The sequence below is a fragment of the Nelusetta ayraudi genome, unplaced genomic scaffold (assembly GCF_046127955.1).
Source record: "Nelusetta ayraudi isolate G7.1 ecotype Tasmania unplaced genomic scaffold, CSIRO-AGI_Nayr_v1 ptg000026l, whole genome shotgun sequence".
NCBI lineage: Eukaryota > Metazoa > Chordata > Actinopteri > Tetraodontiformes > Monacanthidae > Nelusetta > Nelusetta ayraudi.
In genome coordinates this window covers 8,988,625-9,002,974 of record NW_027466076.1, presented here as the reverse complement: position 1 = coordinate 9,002,974, position 14,350 = coordinate 8,988,625, and the positions used below count along the sequence as shown (strand labels likewise).

Here is a 14,350-nt window from a genome sequence, read left to right as displayed (position 1 = left end):
GGTTTGTCTGCGCTCCTCACAAAGACTACACACACACACACACACACACACACACACACACACACACACACACACACCGGTTAAGGTAGAAACATACAGGTGCTCTGAATGAATCGGACACCTGTGCCAGGCAGGCCCACGATGATAGAGAGTTCGTTCCGTCGCGAAAACCAGGCGAGCCTCCAAAAAATGTATTCAGACGAGCTGGCAGCAAAGATTGCAACGTCTTATTAAAAAATAAATATATATATATATATGTATATATATATATATATATATATATATATATATATATATATATATATATGTATACATATCTTTATATAGATATATATATATATTTATTTTCACTACAAAAGGCAACGTTTTGCACCAAATAGTCTCCAGACTGCGGAGTATTTGATGGATTTTCGCAGCCTCCTCCTCCTCCTCCACCTCCTCCACCTCCTCACCCTTCTCCACCCGAGACGAGGAACTCTGGGTGCGATCGTGCGGCACGTCACCGCCGCCGCCGCCTCCGCCACGTCGCACGTGTTGCAGCGCAGGACGGGAGGCGTGGTTCGCTCGCTCGCTCGCTCGCTCAAACATCGGCCACCGCCACCGCCGCCGCCGCCGGTGGTGGTGGTGGTCGCGCTAACATTTGCCTTGCAAAGAAGAAGAAGAAAAAAAAAGCCTCATCATCAGACACCTGCAGCTCCGCCGCCGCGCGGCCAATCAGCTGAGCCGGGCGGCCGCTGCAGGTGGGGGACGGCGGTCGGGGATGAAACGCCTCACCGCAGGATCCGCTCCTCCTCCTCCTCCTCTTCCTCCTCCCCTTCCTCCTCCTCCTGGGAACCGGCTCAGGGGTCGTGGTGCATCCAGGTGCCGATGAGAGCAGCGGCAGCGGCAGCAGCAGCAGCAGCAGCTCCGGCCATCCCGCCAGCCACAGAGCCTCCACCCCCTCTGATCGGGAAGGAGGTTGTGCTTTTTCAAAAATCCGGCCCCGTGATATAAGAGAGGCTTATCGATTGTGTCGCTCCCCCTCCTCCTCCTCTTCCTTCTCCTCCCTCCATCTACCTCAGCTCTCCCCTCTCTCCCTCCACCCCTCCCCGCCCCTCCCCTCGCTGTCTCCACCTCCTCCAGAGCGACGAGGCTCTGTTACCATGGGGACGCGTGAGGCCGAGGCCTGATTGGCGGGGTTTGTTGTGATGCAGCGAGCGGCGCGGCGCGGCGCGGCCCACCGGATTGATTGCCTCTCCGCCGAGCGCCATCCTGCTGGAAGGGGTCGAGACGTCGCTCTGCACTAATTGCACCTCAGGAAGGGAGGCTGGGATCCGCTTCTCTTTTTTTTTTCTTCTCGCCGTTACATCAGTTCAATACGAAGCCTCACGTCTGCATGTTCCCCCACGCAATTAACGTCCCGCGCAGTATTGAAGCCTTGTTTTAGTGTCCCCAATCACCCAGGTGGTGTATTAGCATGTTTTACAAGTTCTAGTTCTCCCGACGCATTAAGAAAACTTTCAGTCTTATTCTCAATTCATTTGTTTCGGAGACTGAAATATTTTTGCACTGAAGGGGGCTACATGAAATCAACACAAAACAAGCACGTCCAACAGCAGCTTCCAGGGCTAGCAAAGGCTTAACTTCCACTCCAGTCCACTCAATTTCTTTAATCTGAAGTTATAACAGATACACTATGAACTATGTCATTTCGTGAGCAGCAGGACTTCCCCTTAATTTTTAATTTTATTTATTTATTTATTTTTTAGGAAGGATCTATTTTCCCACCTTAAATTTTACGTTAGCGATCTAGCAGGCAATGCTATCGCCTGCACAGAAAAGCATCTGTTCACTGCTTTTTGATGTTTACCGGCGTCGGGAGGAGTAGCCGGCCAACAAGAGGAAATTTGCATGTATCAACATAGACGAATGACCGGCCCAACCAGTGAACAAAGAGCTAAACACACACACACACACACACACACACACACACACACACACACATCACACACCCTCTGTGTGTGTGTGTGTCATGTTTTGCTCTAGATGAAAAGCCGCTAGCTAAAAGCTAAATGTTTGTTTCCTGAAATCTACTGCATCCGCCATGGAGGTCCTTGACAGAAACCCTATTAAGTTTTTCCTCCCTTTCGATGAGCTCAAAAGTGAATTCAACTACTCACTGACTTGAACAATAGCCCGGCTATTGACACCGCGCACCTGGTTTGCCTGGTATGTGTGTAACCTCAGCTGTCTGTCTGTCTGTCTGGCATGCTCTCACGAGAACACGCCTCGCTCTAGCGCACTAGTAACCACGTGTTTGCACAGCCAAAGGTGCCGTTGAGACCGAGGGAGACGTTGTCGGCAAAAGGCGATATGGAGAAGAAAATAGAGCCGCTGAAAGAGGTCGGGTGGAAACATGCGCAATACTTTCATTTGAGGAGACGTTACAGATCGTAAACATGCGAAAAGACGGCCTCCTACGGCCAACGTCAGAAACGCAGCGGTGCTAAATTGTTGCTTTTGGTGTCACAACCAAAGTGGTTGCAGCCGAGGTTTCAAAACAAAAGCAACAACAATAGCGAGCGGTGAAGTGGCGAGAGGAGTGGGCGGTGCAAATCCTTAACTTGACTCACTCCCGGTGACTGATCAACTGACACACGACACTCTACTTGGCACTACTACTGTACATACTGTCATTTTACCCGGCTAATTCCCGACTACTTCCTTACATCGCTGTCAATAACCTCCCTGCACTCATGTTCACACTGCAAAGATCAAAATCACTGTACGTTACTAAAATCCGAAAATCTCATTTGTACATGTTTCAACCTGTTACATTCTGTACGTACTTATGCCACTATATATTCTTCATTTTTCATTATGCCACACCTGCACTTTATAGCAACAGTTCAATTACTCACTTGTAATATATATATATATATATATAATGTATACTGTATATATACTGTACGTGTATTTTATTCACTGCTATAAGCACTCTGGTTGGATGCTAACTGCCGTTTCGTTTGCTCTGTACTCTGTGACTTGTGCAATGACAATAAAGTTGGATGTAATCTAATCAAAACTAATCTGACACGGGTGTGAAGGTATTATTCGGACTAAGGCCGAGACGTGCGTACCGAGCACGGCGCAGCCACTTCCACGCGCGCGGCCCGGTCGTGCCGATCATGCGCATGACTCACTTTTATCTTTGCTCCCAGCGGCGGATCACCTGCTCCCATGATTATGCGTCTATTTGCAGGTTGTCGTGACCGTCCTGCCTTTGCCGCCGCGTGTTTGTCTCGCATCGCGCATTGTCCGCAGAATTTGAATGAGGCAGCCGGGGCGGCGCGAGCGCCGGTCCTTTTTACCCCCCCCCAAACCCCCCACCCCCCTTTTGATTAACAAAATGGTGCATCTTTTCATAGCGACACGTGCACATCACTAATCCAGATCCTGAGTGGCTAAAACGCGTGTGTGTGTGTGTGTGTGTGCGTGTGTATGAGTTTGCATGCCGCCCCAATCAACAGGTCAAAGCTAATACTCCATTTCTGCTATTTCCTTAAACACTCCAACTAGCTTAAACGTATTACGGTTTGTGGTTGAGTCACAGCGGTGTCGTGCTATTTCAAATAATAGCAGTAATTACTATTTATCAGCAAATAAAACAAAACGCGCAGGAGGCTGTTTGACTAATAACATCACTTTGGCAGGTATTCTCATTTAAAACCCAAACAACTCCGGTTAACACTGAGCAATCCATTGCACTCCGTTGCACTCCATTGTACAAAAAGATCATTTGAAGTGCAGCCCCTTCAAAAATATCCAATTACGCACTGTTTCCACGCACAAAATAACCGTCTTTTCAGTTGACAAGAACCTGAGCGTTTGCAACAAGAGACAGAAGTGGCACTTTGTTTCGGTCCCTGCGAGCGCTTTGAAGTCAATTTGCTCTCGGAGAAATTTCTGGAAATGCCTTCAAGCGTCGACGCGGAGTCCTCCTGGTGGGTGTTTATTTTTTGTATTGTTTTGTTTTTTGTATTTTTTTTGTATTTTTTTTTTTCGCAGGATATCAAAGGCCTCGCCGCGCGCCTAAAAATGAAACGCGGCTATAAAAAGCAAAGCGCGGAGGTGCTTCCTGGAAGGAGACCTGACGTGCACCGAGCGAGGGGGCCAACAGTCGTGGGCTGAACTGCGTGACTCACACGTCTGGGCTTTAGAAACGTGCCTTTAATTACATCCAGCCAACACGTCTCGGGGGGGGGGGTGTCAGGGTAAGAATATCCAACCTGTGGAGAACCGGCGCTCAGCGGGGAGGGCGGGGGTGGAGGGTGGGTTGGGGGGGAGAGGGGGGGTTGCGGAGTCCCCGCATCGTCTTTAGGGACGTGTCGGCCTTTAAGAGCCGGGCTGTCTGCGCTCTGACTGATCGTAAAAAAAGACCTGGAGGACGCAGCGTTTCACATCTGTATAGCAAAATATTTCACATGTGGAAAACTGAGAGGGAGAAGAGGAGCCTTTGAATTTGATTTGGAATGTGATTGGCCAGGTGTCGTCCGTCCGTCCGTCCGGCTGTCCTGTCCGATTGGGGCCAATCGGATCGTGCCGGTTGTGCAGAAAAATATTTTTTTTTTGGGGGGGGGGGGGGGGGGGCGCGTTCGTGCTGGAGCTGGCGCACACACACACACACACACACGCACAAAAATGTTGATGAAGGAAAATTCCAGCTGTAAGTCCCGCCTCTTTCACCTCGGACGACGGGATTGGTTCACTGCTGGGCTGAACCCAGTTGGAAACCATTTATCCAGTTATCATCTTCCTCATCCTCATCATCTTGATGATTATTATGATGATTATTATCGTCATTATCACTACTAGGAATGCACATAAAATATCACTAATCAATCTGATTGGACAACGCACAAAAAAAAAAATGCATCGTGACTGAAAGAAACAGGGAGACCAGAGCGAGTGAGTGAGCGTTGCGGGTGCAGGCAGCGCTCCGCATCCCCCCCCCCCACACCACACCCTCGCTCTCAACCTTTTTTTATCTGCTTTATCGGCACGCGCGCTGCAGGGACGGTGCGTGGCAGCGAGCGAGGCGACTTGTTGACAGGTACTCCACCCCAGCCGTGCGCCAGCCAGCCAGCCAGCCAGCCAGCCAGCCGAGATCACGTCTTATCAGATCATCAGCAGAACACGCGCTAACAGCATCAGCGCGAAAGACGCCTCGCTCCTCGCCAAGGCGGCCCCCAGGTCCTCGTCCCCGGACCACATCAAACAGTCGCAGGTCCCTGCCTGCCTGCCTGCCTGCCTGCCTGCCTGCCTGCCTGAAGCTCTGGCCATGTTAACTGATGGTATTCCTGCCAGAGCACAGTGCAGACGGACTGACTGACTGACTGACTGACTGACTGACTGCAGCAGCAGCAGCAGCAGCAGCAGGTCTCTTTGAAATTCACAGCGGATTTTCTGTGCAAGCCCGTCATTAAAAGCCCACCGCCGAGGTTATATTTGCACGACTCCTGTCGTCGCCAGGCGCTGCTTCCAAATGTCACAACCGCGACGCCCGGAGAAGGAGAAGAAGAAGAAGAAGAAGAAGAAGCCTGAGCAGATTGTCCAGGCGTAACGGGAATGTGTGTAATAAGATTAAGAAATAAGAAAAGCCACAAGCCTCATCTAAAATTCACTATTGATCACACTTGGAATGCTGAGGCAAATGCATTTCAAATCTGCTTACCTGCGGTTGTATTAATATCATTTCTGCCTCCGAAGCTGTTAAATGAGTTAAACTGCTCAGAAGTGCCTTTAAAAGCCGCCTGGGTCCCCGGCGCAAGCAACATAAACGCTTTATCAGAACTTTTTCTCATCTCCAGGCGCAAAGCATTAAAGTAGAGACGCAAATGTTACACATCTGACAACTGACACGAGCAGTTTGTCATCGCTCTGCTAACCGACTGTAAATCTCAAACAATCAGAGGGGGGGAAAAAATATCCAGACCACCAATCACCAGCTTGTGGATGATTGACCTCCTTCCCACTTCCTGATCTTCATCCAACAACACACTCCAACAGAGAACTTTTCTTTCAATGTCTCGGAATCCATTTTCCTCCGACCCCTGCTAGGAGTCAGTGCTGCTGGCACCGTTCCATTTAGTCTGTCTGACAGCATTTTACTTCATTTGTTTTGCATTAGTGCAGACGGGATCCTCTACGAAGGCTGCGATTCGTTATTCTTACGCTCGGCTGAGTCTGTAAGTTCGACGACGACGTTTGTGTTCTTTCGCAGTGAGGAACGGGAGGGGGAACGAGATTTTAGTTCTACAAACCGATCAAAAGAAATCCTGGAAGTAATCACGGAGGCAAAGGCTGGGGGAACGGCGATTTGAAATCTTAAAGCAGGAGGACGACACTCACCTCTAGTCCATCTTCACAGGCCGTCAGGCCGGCCGTCTTCCTGCAACAGAGGGAAACAGTCTGAGTGAAGCCGTGATTCCGACAACAGACGCACGCGCACTTACACGCGAGGCTCCGGTGCTCCCGCTGCCGCCAAATCCCTCTCAAACGAAACAACTTTGTGAAAAATAAAAAAAAAAAAAAAAGATGAAGCACGACAAAGAAAGAAAAAAAGGGAAACAACACGGGTGCAAATTCTAAAAAAAAACAAAAAAAACAAAAGCGACCTTTACGTTAAACTTGCGTGGAAATCTCTGATGTGCGGCGGCGGAGAAGGAGGGAGGGGGGAAAAAAAAAAAGAAAGAAGAAGGCGTCCGACCCCTGCAGCCGCTGCGATCACCTGACGGCGGCTTGTCAAAGCATCACAACACCGGGGTTGGGGGGGGAGGGGAGAGGGGTGGGTGGGGGTGGGGGGGGAGGGGAGAGGGGACGAAAAAAGGAAAGATGTGGGCGTGGGCAGCAAATGAGAGCGAACGCAGGCCCTGACATGATGGGCTGGGTGATGAGAGCGGCTATTTTTAGCTCGGTGGTGGGGGGAGGGAGGTGGGTGGGGGGTGGAGGGGAGGGGAGAGGTGACGGCAGAGAGCAGCGGTGACGGAGGCAGCGGGGGTGATGGCGGCGCTGGTGATGCCGCCTTCCTGAGCACGACCGGGGTTTTTTTTTTCCCCTTTTCAAACCTGTTTTCTTTTCTGACGGCGCCGACGAAGAAACGCTCAAGCTGTTGATGAAGCGTTTGAAGATGTAAAACTCGGGACATTGTGGCCGTGGCCAGCATTAGACAGATATTTATTGAAGAAAAAGAAATCTTCCTCCAGATACAATAGTGAAGGTTTTCATGCGGACCCAAACAGGTTTTGCCTGTTTGCAAGCTTAGTACTATACAATAATTAACCTCATGTTGCACACGTGCAAAAATCCAATTTCAAATCAAAGAAATTCATCAAAATAAAAACAATGTAAATAAAAATCTTGTGCCTCTTTTTTTATTTGCATCCTTCTGATTTAAATTTCGACAGTAATTCCGGCAGTAATAACAATAAATAGGGATGGCCGGTGATATCGGGCCGATGTTAGCGTTTTTTGTAGTGTCTGTGTACATATCGTTATCGGTTTTTACTCCGATAATGCCAGGTTTCGCCAAACGTTCGTGAATAGTCCGAATCAGAATCAGAATCACAAATACTTTATTTATCCCAAGGGAAATTATTTTCGTAACAGGGCTCCAGTCAACTTGTGGGGGTGCAGGGTTGCTTTTCTTTGCTCATGTTTAGCAATGAGCTAAGGACTGAGTCTGTCTAGAACTTTTGTTTCCTATGTGTGCACGTTACCTCATTCCCAGTCCATGAGACAAAATAAAGAAATATTGCACTTTTTGCCTGCATGAATCGGCAGCGGTTGTTGTCGGAATCGGGAATTAAGCGTTTGGACGATATCAGCCCGTCGGATATCGGCAAAAGGTCAATGTCGGACATCGCTAACAATAAACCAATTGGGTAAAAAAATAATGTCCCTCAATGAACCTCCTGTCTTGATCAAGCAGAGCATTCTGGGATTTGTAGTGTTAGCGAGTGAATACTTCAAGCTCCACCGCTGAAGGTTTGTGTCTTTAAACCTCCACGATGTTCTCTGCCAATCAAAGAGAGGGAAAAAAAAAAGTCTGTCATTTATTCTCCAAAGGAGGCTCAAACAGTTTCCTGGACATTGCTGCATGAGCACCGTGTAGCTCGGACGGACGTTTCCTTTTTGCAAGCTCTGACTGGGTGTTTATGTATGTGGTGGTGGTGGTGGTGGGGGGGGACGATACATTAATACGACGCCTGACCATCGGCCGGCAGTTGCACTCATCACAACGCGGCGGAAGCGAGGGAGACGACGCTAACGTGATGCTAACAAGCCGGGGAGTTGGGACGGCGGGACTGACGCCGACGTTAATCGAGCCGACAGATTGGAAGGTCCAGAGATAAAAGGTGGGAAAGATCCACCGCTGGGGCAAAATATCATTAGGATCTGGCACAGCTCCAAGCTGCCTCGGAGGTCCGGCTAGCTGGCCCGCTCCTCCACTGTGTCGGGCATGTATCAGGCTCCCATCAGGCGCCCATCAGGGCCCCAAGACCTCGCTCACGACTGTTTGTTTTGTGTAGTTTGTTTTGAGATGGAAAACAAGTTTTCCAAACCAGAACTTTGCACTTTGTCTCTTAATGGGCAGACGGGTATAAATCTTTCTTCCATATATATTTGGGATGTGATGTGAAAATCAATGTCCAAGCAGGTAAGAAAAGTGATTCATTTTTTATTTTTTTTTACAATCTGCCACTTAGAATGTTTGGGGAAAAATAGGGGTGGATCTGCTTAACCATAGGTGTCAAACTCTGGCCTGTGGGCCAAATTTGGGCCGCAGGACAAAATCACCGCTAGAGCTAATACTACAAATCCCAGAATGCTCTGCTGGTATTTTGGCACGTCAACCAGGACAGGACGTTCATTGAAGGATATTATCATTATCATTATGACCTAATTGGTTGTTATTCTACTTTTAAATGTATTATCAGCCAGTGACAGAAGGTAACCGTGGCTAACGGCAGGGAAGAGCCAACGGGGCAATCACTGAGTCCAATCCTGGAGGGAGCCTGCACCCAGGCGACTTTTAACTACCGGAGTGACGCTCCGGTAAGTGTGGAGTTGGTACAGCGGGTCGCCGTGCCTCATCCATACCCCTGAGTACGCGTTGGTGCGTGCGTGCGTCTGAATATTTGATGAGAACACAACGCCTCGCTGCTCCCGCACAAAGGCCTCCGGATCGTTAATTAGAGTAAGTGCTCCGAGCAGAGTGACCCCGGGGCCAAACGTGACGCCGCTGACTTCTTACTAATAACCCCCCCACACACACACACCCCCAGCAGCCCCCCCCCCACAGCTCAAACCTCGGTCTCACGTGATTCCCTCAGGAGCAACTGAGGACATCATATAGGTGTGGATCTATATTTAAAGCGTTCTTGAAAGGGCGTCCTCTGACTCGGAGCAAAAGCCCCACCGTGGGAGTCCACTTCTGTCTCCAGCTCGTTTCTCGAAGGGCCAACCAATGGAAAGAAGGCGTTGCTAAAATAATATAACCGTTAATATATGTTTTTCTGGCGTCCCCACTTGTTCTCATCTGTTCTTACACCAGCTGTGATGGCATCATGTAACAACACGGTCAACCCAGCCAGACAAGCTGTTTCGGGAACAGCTAGCAATGTATTGCTAACAAACTGAAAAAGAACAAATTTAAATTTTTCCTGTTCATTCCCCAGCCAGCAGATCCCTTTAAATATTGCCCGGCGTGTCTTTAATTTCATACCAATGACTGTCATTTCATTGGAGTGGCGATAAACGATTGAACGTTTGGCTTCTTGGACCCGCGATGAACCGGCGACTCGTCCAGAGTGTCACCCTGCCGTCGCCGCCGTGACAGCTGGGAAAGGCTCCAGCGGGAGGAAGCGGGTATAGGAAATGTATGGATGGATGCTTTGGTTCTGGAATGTCGAATGTTGAAGTAGCCTATACTTGTGTGATCTAATTCTTTCCAAGTAAAATCATAGTGAAAATGTATTTTCTTATTTTGCCTTAAAACTGGATTATATTTAAGAATGCTCTAAACGTGCATTTTTGTTTCATTTTTTTTCATTTAAAAGATGCGGAAGAAAATCAAAGAAAGTGGCATTTTTTTTGTCTCACGCATTCTATGACAACACTGAACATAACTTACAACATATCATTATTAGTAGTAGTAGCCGCAGTCCTCGCGGCTGCAATGCCACAGCTGCTCGACAATTTTGGAATTTCTGGATGAGAGCAACTTATTCAGATTCACATCCACTGCTTTTTTTTATTCCCATGATTCTACGGACCAGATTGTAAAAAATGTATGAATCACTTGTTATACCAGCAGTACAAAAGAGTAGCCGTAGTATTCAATGTGTGGACGGCACTCTGCGGGGATCCCATAAGGCAGACAGATACGAGCCTGGTGCTGCTGCAAGGCGGCGGAGGAAGGTGTCAGACTTGCGATCCTGGTGCTCTGTTTGCGTTGCGGAGCGTCGCCCGTTAAGGCGGTGGGCGGAGGGGCAGACGCCGAGAGGCCTTTTTTTTTTTTTTTTTCCTTCTTCTACTTCTTCTTCTTCTTTCCGAGAGCGCCGTCTCTCATTCACAGGCTCGGCCGCGGCTCGCGAGCTCCAGCCCACCCACCCCCCGCTGCGCAGCCATGATCAGTGGGCTGGAATCCCTCTGTTTACGCTGCTAAAAATAGATTCCACACACTGCTATGACGTGGCTTCTCGTGACAAGACCCACCTCTCCTCCCCTCCCCTCCCCTGCCCTGCCTAACCCAAGCTCTCCCTCTGCTGCTGCTGCTGCTGCTGCTGCTGCTGCTGCCGCCCCACCCCACCCCCACCCCCACAATCCTCCTCTCTCATCCAGACGAGCCATGCCGTTATTTGGTATGCAGCGCAGAACGCCGGCCGCATGCCGGGGGCCTTTCTTGAATCCTGTCTGACGCTGCTTTGGAGGCGGGATCTGGCGCTGGGGAGGGCGGCAGCTAACAACATTAATTTCAAGTCGGATGGATGGATGGATGGATGGATGGATGAGGAAGCAGGGAGGAGAGAAGGGGGAGGGCAGGAAGGAGGGCGGTGAGAAGCAGCAACTGCAGGAAAGGGAAGGCAGGGGGGGTGTGGGGGTGAGGGTGGGGGGGGGCAATCAATAGCATGACTCATTCTTTCTGTGGTGGCCGCTTCCTAACAGCATTCATTAAAGCAAACCTAATCATTTTGGCCCCCATAATCAGATCCTGCGCGGCTCCATCTTCTGTCACTCGCGACCGCGGCGCGCTCCAAAAAAAAAAAAATCATACACTGCCACGGGAGGCAGCAGGACCAGTGCATTACGAGACGGATCTGATTTGATGCGGGCGATAGGCGAGGCCGCGGCGCAGAGATTTTTTTTTTTGAATCGGATGGAAAGAAAATGAGAAGAAAAAAAGGGTTTTCTGGCCGCAGCGGTGGTGGAAACGGATGGAACTGCAACATCGCTTGTCTGTCTTTCGGTAAACTGAACGTCTTTTAGGTTTGGTTGAAACTTACTTTGCCACAATGCCCTAAAATAAAGTACATTTTTATTTTTTTATGTCATTTTGATTCATCCAAAAATAAAAAAAAAAAACAACATTAGCCGTTCTGTGTGTTAGCTAGTGCAAATTCTCAAAAATGCATGTAGCTAAAAACGCAAATTTTGCTCGGAATTGAGAAAAACCACCATGTAAATTTCATTGGAAGCATGTTAGCAAGCTGTAAACGTAAAGCTAAAAGGCAATATGTGCCAAAGCCTATTAATGACAACACATTCACTTAAAAAAATAAAATAAAATAAGCAAAGAAAATTGCTCATAAATTATCCCACACAAACTCTCCTTAACACGACTTCATGTGGCGAAGCAGTTGAGGTCGGGTGCCTGCCGAGTGATTTACAGATTTCTTTGCTTGTGGTAACCCGACTTATTTTTAGCTCCGTGGTGTCAGGAAAGCTGATGAATTCTTTCCAGGTCTTGGGTGCCCTTCCTAGAAAGTTTCTGTTTCCACTGCAGCTTCCGTCTAAACGAGTTAAAGGCTACGAGGGGATTACATGTACCGTGGTGCCTCCTCGGTGTTTTCACCTTCAGCGTCCAAGAATAGCTCGAGCTGCGCAGATCCTTGCATTGTCAGCAGGGTATAGCGACCGTTTGGAACGAGGGCAGCGGCAATTCCTGCCCCCCCAGCGCTCACACATCTCCTACAACCAAAACGCTTTAAACCCCATTGTGACCACTCGTGTGTGTGTGTGTGTGTGTGTGTGTGTGTGTGTGTGTGTGTGTGTGTATCCCCAGTGATACTACACTAGAACCCTTCTGTGCCAGATACCAAACACCTTTGCTCCATCCTACAGACAAACTATGGGAAAACAGGGCAGAGACGGACTAGACAAGCAGTCATAGCACATTACGCAAGTTTAACTAAAAACTCGCCGCTCTGAAGACACAATCGCTGTGTTCCAAATCGTGCATACAATGTGAGAAGTGTGTGAGAATAGTGTTCCTCAAAACCTTCCACAATTTCAGCTTTAAAAAAAAAAAAAAAAAAAGAGCTTTTCACCATACAATCTCATGGTAATGTAGCGTATTGACATGAGAGTGCTAGCTAACGTGTGTAGTTGCAAATTGGTGTTTAAGTAGTAGGAACAAGGCTGTTTAAAAGTACAACGCCTGAGTGTTAGCTCTCAAGTCTAGCTAAAAGGCCTTGATTACTTCCCATATGTTTCTATATATACATGTATATATAGAAACATATTTGAATTTAGTTTATCGATATGATCCTAATTTATCTGGGTAGTCAACAAACAAAGAAAAATCATTGCAAATTTTGTGCAAAACATTATCCTTTTGGACCAAATTTGTCCAAAAAAATATTTTATGGTAATTATGATTTTCAGTATCTGCATGTTGCATTTAAGGTTCTCTGTGAAGTATTTTTGATTTTTTTTTTTTGCTCTAGATGCACATGACAAACCCAAAACCTTGATCAAATTGTGGTGGGGCCTGTATGATTGGCTGTGCACAGTGATTTAAAAACAACAACATGCTAGTGGACGGAGGAAAAAAATAAAGACTGCACGGCGATAGAGAAGCTAAGATTCTTAATAGACAATGTACTGTTTGTAAATTAAAAAAAAAAAAACAGGACCAGCTCGTCGTGTGAGTGGCTGTGTGGCCCGGCGGCTGTTGATCACCTGGGGAAGCAACAATCATGGACGTCACCTGACTGTTGCAGCCCCCCCGCCCCCAACACACTGCCGAAAATAAACACGGGAATACCATCAACACCCCGCATGGCGCATGAGACATGCGTGACCAAAGCAGTGGTGGTTACCGCGTTGTGAGGCCGAACCACGACCAAAAAAAAAAAAAAAAACCCAACAAAACAAACAAAACAAAACAGCCATCATCACAGACTCACCTGCAGCCCTTCAGTTTATCCGCATCTCCGGGTCGGTGGGAAGAGCGTTCCCGCTCCCGGTGGTCGACGGTGCAGGAGATGAGGTGACAGCGTCGGCGCGTTCAGGTTCCGCCGGTCGCGAGACTGGCCAGCGCGGTCAGCCCGGTGCTCTCCCACCGCCTAGGGAGCGTTCGTTCCCCGCCCGTGCGACCGTGAGTCACCGCCGCTCCTCCATCACCCAGGCCGCGGCTCTGCTCGTCCGGTACTTCAGGCTGTGTCCCTCCGCTCGGCGGCTGATGGTATTTATATTCAGGTTCGCCGTTACATCAGACAGGCGCTCCTCGCGTCGGCCCCGCAAAAAGAGGGGGAAAGGCGACACCCAGCGGCGCTCCACCCTCACTGCAGCCGAGCCGTGATCCCTGAGATTGAGATTGATTCCTCCTGGGATTCCTGATGGGAAACAAGTGTAACTGAAGGAGAGATGCGCGATCTGAATTACTTTGCAGAAGAAAAGTGTAAATATTACGGTTTTAAATACGTTTGAATATACTGTCATACAACAGGTAGGATCCAATCCTACTCCAGTGTTATAATTATTAGATACGGTCACTGTTGTTGGGATTACTCCATAAAAGCCATCCAACTACTGATTACTTCTCTAATGGAAATGTTACTTGATGAAGTATTTATGATATAATTCCCAATTTTGCCACAGTAATCCCGTTACATTATCCCGTTAAAAAAAAGTAGCTTAATTACAGTAGTGGATTACTTGGTAATAGATTACTCGCCAACATTGGTTACGGTTTCTGGAACAGATTTGCAGCTAAATGTAGACAGAATCTCTCTCTGTGTCTCTCTCAAAACACACACACACACACACACACACACACACACACACACACACACACACACACACA

At 48.4% G+C, this 14,350-nt stretch overlaps 1 protein-coding gene and 1 long non-coding RNA gene across 2 annotated transcripts in view; one reads left to right on the top strand and one right to left on the bottom strand.

Annotated features, from left to right (window-relative positions):
* The window catches only part of pitpnm2 (phosphatidylinositol transfer protein, membrane-associated 2), a 38,970-nt gene extending 32,539 nt beyond the window's left edge, over positions 1-6,431 (bottom strand). The window contains exon 1 of the mRNA XM_076029695.1: positions 6,391-6,431. The gene's annotated coding sequence lies outside the window, so the exon portion shown is untranslated. The remainder of the gene's footprint in view (positions 1-6,390) is intronic.
* Positions 1-14,350, top strand: part of LOC142890545 (uncharacterized) — an 88,187-nt gene that overhangs the window by 68,467 nt on the left and 5,370 nt on the right. The window lies entirely within an intron of this gene.